The sequence below is a fragment of the Pipra filicauda genome, unplaced genomic scaffold, assembly GCF_003945595.2.
Source record: "Pipra filicauda isolate LSUMZ 115617 unplaced genomic scaffold, ASM394559v2 scaffold348_size1222971_pilon, whole genome shotgun sequence".
Lineage (NCBI taxonomy): Eukaryota > Metazoa > Chordata > Aves > Passeriformes > Pipridae > Pipra > Pipra filicauda.
Window position 1 is genome coordinate 146,802 of NW_024104474.1, and position 6,000 is coordinate 152,801.

A 6,000-nucleotide genomic window follows, 5' to 3' on the forward strand; every position below is an offset into this window, starting at 1 on the left:
GCTCATCCGTTCAGCTCCAGCAGCTCCACACCAGGCTGACTTCATTTTATGAGCTCTCCAAAGCCCTCCAGCCATGTCCTCCAAGTTCTGGCTGCAAGAGGGAAGTTAACAGCCCATTGTAACCCCCTGACCCCACACCTGAGGGCTCCCCTGCGGGCACAGGGATGGCGTGCAAGCCCTGCAGGCAGAGGCGATGGCCCGGAGGCTCCCGTCACCACCACCGTGCCAGGCCACGGTTCCAGGGCTGGGAGCAGCTCAGGACCCCACAGATCCACCCACATAGAGGTGAAGGACCAGGGAACAGGGAACACAGGGCAATTGTTGTGCTGGTTAATGTTTAAATAGCCCCTGGAAAGCTCCTCCTCTGCTGCTTGCGCTCTCGAACAAGGGGCCCCTTTCACCTCTTAGGCAGCTTCCCCGTCCTCTGGCTTTTGCTGCCTGTTGGAAATGTCCAGAGGCTGGAGGGGAAATGGCAAAGCTGCAGCTTTTCATCCTCCCAGGATGGACCGTGCTCTTCCCAACCATCCTTGGGAAACACCTGACTGCTTGGAAGGAGGGATCTGTTAGAGCTGGTTGATGCCAAGATGATGGTGGGTGATGGGGAGAAACAAACACCCAAAAATAACAACCCACCACCCACACACCATTCTTCCTAGAATCCCAGAATGCTTTGGGTTGGAAGGGACCTTAAAACACATCTCAATCCACAGGGACACCCTCCACTAGCCCAGGTTGCTCCATCCAACCTGGCCTTGGACACTTCCAGGGATGGGGTAGCCACAGTTTCTCCGGGCAACCTGTGCCAGGGCCTCAGCACCTCACAGGGAAGGATTCCTCCCAAAATTTTTTCTTGGAGCATGTGCTTGGTTGTTCCCCTTCCAACCAAGTGAGAGAGAGCCACATCTCCAGAACAAATGGCCTTTGGCTTTCCCTGTCCCTCTGTCTCCCAGGAATGGCCAAGGGTGGTCCCAGAGAGGCGGGCAGACCCTGCTGCAGTCCCAACCCAGCCCTGGGGCCTGCTGCATTTCTTCTGGGATTTCCAGAGCACCTCAGACTAGAAATGAGGAGGAGAGGATGGTTTAAAATCATCCCCTGCCAGTTTTCCCTGCAGATTCTGGTCCCAGAGTGTCTTCCCACCGAGCCCAGCCTCTCTGGAAGTGCTGCCCATCTTTTCATCACAGGGGCGTGATGCAAATAGTCCAAAGAGCTGATAATTTGTCCCTCATCAGCTGCAGAACCTCAGGCAGGACAAATAGCCCACCTCCTCCTTCCCCTGTGAAACTCAGGGAGAGCAAAGCATCAGCATTTCTTTCTGTGTCCCTGGAACCCCCTGCTGGGGGGTAGTGAGGGAAATCCCAAGCTTTCTGAGGAAGTGCTGGTGTGACAATGCCTTTGGAGAGAGCAGTGGAGCGTGAGGAGGGTCATAAACCCATTAGGAGGTCACTGAGGGGGCTGGTTTGGGGAAAAAAACGAGTCCTGCTGGAGTTTTATCCCTGTGGCCTGAGGGTTTATAACCACTGAAGGCTGGCTTGGCTTGGGATGAGGGAAAGCCTCGGAGAAGAGGATTTAGTGTCTGTGAGCAACATCCTCATCCCCACAGCAGCCTTTGGATGCAGACAGACACAGGCTGATGTTCCTACCCCTGGTGATGGGCTGTTAACTCCAAGGTTTGATGTTTATCGTGTGGTTGCCCCTGGGAGACTTGGGTGCCCAACGCTCCTTTATTTTTAGGTGGATAATGGGAAGAGTGACGCAGAAGGATGGGAGGGAGAAGGGGGGGCTGTGTCTGCTGAGACCACGGCAGTGTTCAAGTTCTTATCTGTAATTAATTGCAAACAAGTTCTGGATATGTGTGGGGGGGTTTATATATATGTAAATATGTATATATCAAATATATGTATATATATGTCTGTTTATATCCAACCCATGCTCAAGTTTATATATATATACATTTTTAAATATATAATTGGACAAATATTGCAAATATTTCATCAGCTATCTCTGCCCCCCCTTGAAGAGGATATTTAACATGTGGATGTGGCACCTGGGGACATGGGTTAGTGGTGGCTTTGGCAGTGCTGGGGGAACAATTGGACTTGATGATCTTAGAGGGCTTTCCCAATTCTAGGACTTCTTCTGGTGATTTGAATTTCCAGCCTACAACTCCGTCTCCTGTGCTGGGTTATCCCTCAGCTCCTGCAGCTTTCCACCCCGTGGAAGTGTTTATGGAGGCAATCAGAGATCTCTCAGCTGCCATCCTGTGACTTATCCATGTCCCCACTAAATTGGGTTGGGAGAAGAAACTCAGGGCACGCTCTGGACTCTCTATCTGAAGAGTGGCAGGGATGCTTTTTGGGGGCAGGGTGAGGTGTCTTTTGGGGGGTGTTTGCCTGGGCAGAAAGGGAGAGATCCAGATTTCCAGCAAGCCCTGACCTGGGAATGCTGCAGCGGAGCTGCCCACGGAGGGCAGGCTCAGCCTTGCAAGGTCACGCCTTGGTGATCCATAAACCGGGGCTGGGAGAGGCCCCTGTGCCAAACCTTGGCATCTGTGATGGAGCTGCTTGGAAACCCTCCAGAGCTGCTCTTCCCTTGCCATCCAAAAAAACTGAGAATTCATCAGAACTGAGCCATTTCATGGAAATGCTGATGGCAAAGTGCCACTGTGGGGGTGAAACAGAAATGAGCCGTGGTGACCTTGAGCACTTGGATAAGGCTGAGACAACATTCCCGGAGTGGATCATGTTTGCTGTGAGGTGGAAGGGTTTTAAGGAATGTTGTGCTATTAAATGTGCATAATGAAATCTACCTTGAACTGTGAGCAGGGCACAGGGGGTCTACTCCACGCTGGGGCTGTTTCCTCACTGGGTATCCAGGAGTTTTTGGTACTGGATTTCCCAGAAATCCCAGGAAACTCTCAGAAATGGCAGGGGGGTAAATCCTATCCCTTTTTCCCCCCGCTCCCACCCTCCCACCCCGCTGGAGCCTCTTTTGTCAGCAAATATGCAGAAAACTGTTGTGTTTCTACTGATCTGAACTCCCTCAGTCAAGGCAAGACTCGGCTTGCAAAGAATGTGGATAACCTCTGTGGAGATAATAAGGAGAGGGAGAGCAGGAGGAAAAATGAGTTTGTCTTTCATTCCCCTCAGTGCTGCTCCTGAGGCTTTGCCCTACCCAGAAGAGTTATTTCTGATTATCCCAAGTGGGTTAATTTACGTGAGGACCTTCCTCTGTCTCCGCAAGCTGAGCCCTCCTTTAATCAATCCACTGTGGAAAAAAATTGCTAAAGAGAATGGAAAAAAATCCTAACCAAACCCTACATTTCTCCCTGAATTCACTCTAAACCTGAGTTCTTTTGCATCCTTGCAGATCCTGGACTAGCTTTTCTCCCCAGGCTGGTCCTTGGGAATACAGCAGAAATCCAGCTTCCAACTCCAGCCTTGCAAACGCAGTGAGTCACTCTCCAGAACCCTCCTTGTGCTGGCACAAACCAGAAGCCCTGACACATTTATTTTACTTCTTTTTTTAATAGAAAAGCCCTAGCAAGGGCAAATATATAACTTGTGAAATGGTATCATGGCAGGAGAACAGCTTCAATAAACAGATTTACCGTCTGGAACGTCAGGAGGTTTTTTTAGACTGCGGGAAAATGCCTGGGAGCTTTGCTCTGTGTGGCAAAGAGAGGTAGATTCAGTTCTCCATAATGTCCTGCAATGCTTAAATGGGCAAAGGCATGAAAATAATTGAAGATCTCCAGCTCAGCTCCTCTTTGCAGCAGGGGATGGTGTTGAAAAGGAAGGGGAAGGTGTCTGGAAGTGGGAAACAGAGACTCCAATGCCTCTCAGCTCTTGATATGAGCTCCCAGGACATGGCTGAGGGCAGCCAGTCCTGCTGGCAAGACACAGTGGAAGGCAAGAGGGACCAGCAGTGGTTAGAGCTGAAAAGGAAAATCCTCTTGAAAAGGTGCCCTTTTGGGTGAGAGGAGTATTGGCAGCTCCAGGTTTGACCTGGAAAATAATGCAGGGAAATTTCTACAAAGCTCAGCCACTTTCCCCCCCTCTCTCCATCTCAAAGGGGACTGATCTGTGTCTTTTCAAAGCGGGAGAGGTTAATCCTACCCCTGAATTCCTCACTCCACCCCCAGCTGCTTTTTTCTTTGATGAGGTCACCCAGAAAGACAAACTCTCCCACAGGGAGATTCTTCTCTCCTCCTCATCCTCAACACCTGCCCTTAGCAGAGGTGGGAATAGGATGGGATAGGATGGGATGGGATAGGATAGGAGATGGGATGGGATGGCATAGGATGGGATAGGATCGGAGATGGGATGGAGGTGGGTTTAACCCTCCCCTTTAAGATCCCACATTAAGGACAAAAAGGTCTAAGGGTTATGTCTTAAAGTTAGGCCTAAAATCCGAGGGAAATAGGACAGAGGTACCTCTGCAAAGCTGGCACTTAAGTTTAGCTCACAGTTATGAGCTAAAATCCCATCCCTGGAAGTGTCCAAGACCAGGCTGGATGGGGCTGGGAGCAACCTGGGCTAGTGGAAGGTGTCCCTGCCAATGGTAAGGGGGTAGGATGGGATAAGCTTTGAGGTCCCTTCCAACCCACCATTCTGTGATTCTGTGAAAATTCCTGGCCAGTCTCATTCTAATTAAAAAAGACCCTAATTCATCAGAACAGGGCCAGCCTTGCACATCCACAGCCACTTCCCTCCTTCCCTGGACACTGCTGGGAGCAGCATCCTGTGGGGACTCACCCGATCTGGGTGACTGAGGACAGTGGGGACACTGCCCTTGTTTGGGCAGGCTGGTGGAGGGCAGCTGACAGCACAGGGCAGGATGGGCATGGACAACACATCTGTGGATAACGTGCCTTTAATTCCTATTAATTCCCATTAATCACTTAATCGTGCTCTCCACAGCTCTGCTCGGGACAGCCACCTTCATTGCTCACAAACAAACTCTGGACATGTCCAAGCTGTAACAGAAACACAAAGCCATTTAAATCCCATCCCCTGCAGGTTTGCCCCCTCCTCATCCTACTTTCCACTTGCCACAGAAGACAAAGTTCCTGGGGGTTTGCTCCAGGCTTGGCGTGGTAGTTTTCCAGATGATTTCCAGGTTGACTTGATGACACACAGGGTCTTGCTTCAGGATGCTCTCACTTCCTTGGGGATTATCAAGGCATGAAAGACCATTTTCAGCAGCTCCAGGGGGGCATCTCAAACAGGAGGGATGGGGGGCTGCCTTCCCTTCACTGGGAGAAATGGGAAGAAAGAAGAGGGAATGAAACCTCGGGAACCCTGCAGAGCCCTGATCAGGTTGAAGCAGAATCCCTGAGCCAGGGTGGATGCAGCGAGTTCTGTGAGACAAAAACAAGTGAAAAAATCAGTTTTAATCCCAGACTTAGGTTAGGCCTAAAGTCTTTGAGGGAAAGCAGCAGGTCCCCACCGTGGAAGAATTACAAAGAACTCGACTTCTAAAACAAAACACCAGCAGAATCTCAAATCCAAGTGGGCTCCAGGCAACAAAATCCATCACAATCTCATTTTCCCAGCCTTGCTGGTCATCAGACATGATCTTAGCACAGGCTGGGAGGAGGAGGAAAAAACACAGCCTTGAATTCCTATGGATGAAATCGTGCAAATCCATGGATACAACATCAAGCACCTCATCAGCCAAAACACAGGGAAGCCCCGAGGCCACAATCCCCAGGATGATGATGAGGAGGAGAATGTTGTGGAATCCCAGAATGGTTTGGGTTGGGAGGTACCTTAAAGCTCATCCAGTGCCACCCCCTGCCATGGGCAGGGACACCTTCCACTAGCCCAGGTTGCTCCAAGCTCCGTCCAACCTGGCCTTGGACACTTCCAGGGATCGAGCAGCCACAGCTTCTCTGGGCAACCTGTGCCAGGGCTTCCCCACCCTCCCAGGGAAGAATTTCTTCCCAATATCCCATCTAACCCTGCCCTCTGGCACTGGGAAGCCATTCCCCCTTGTATT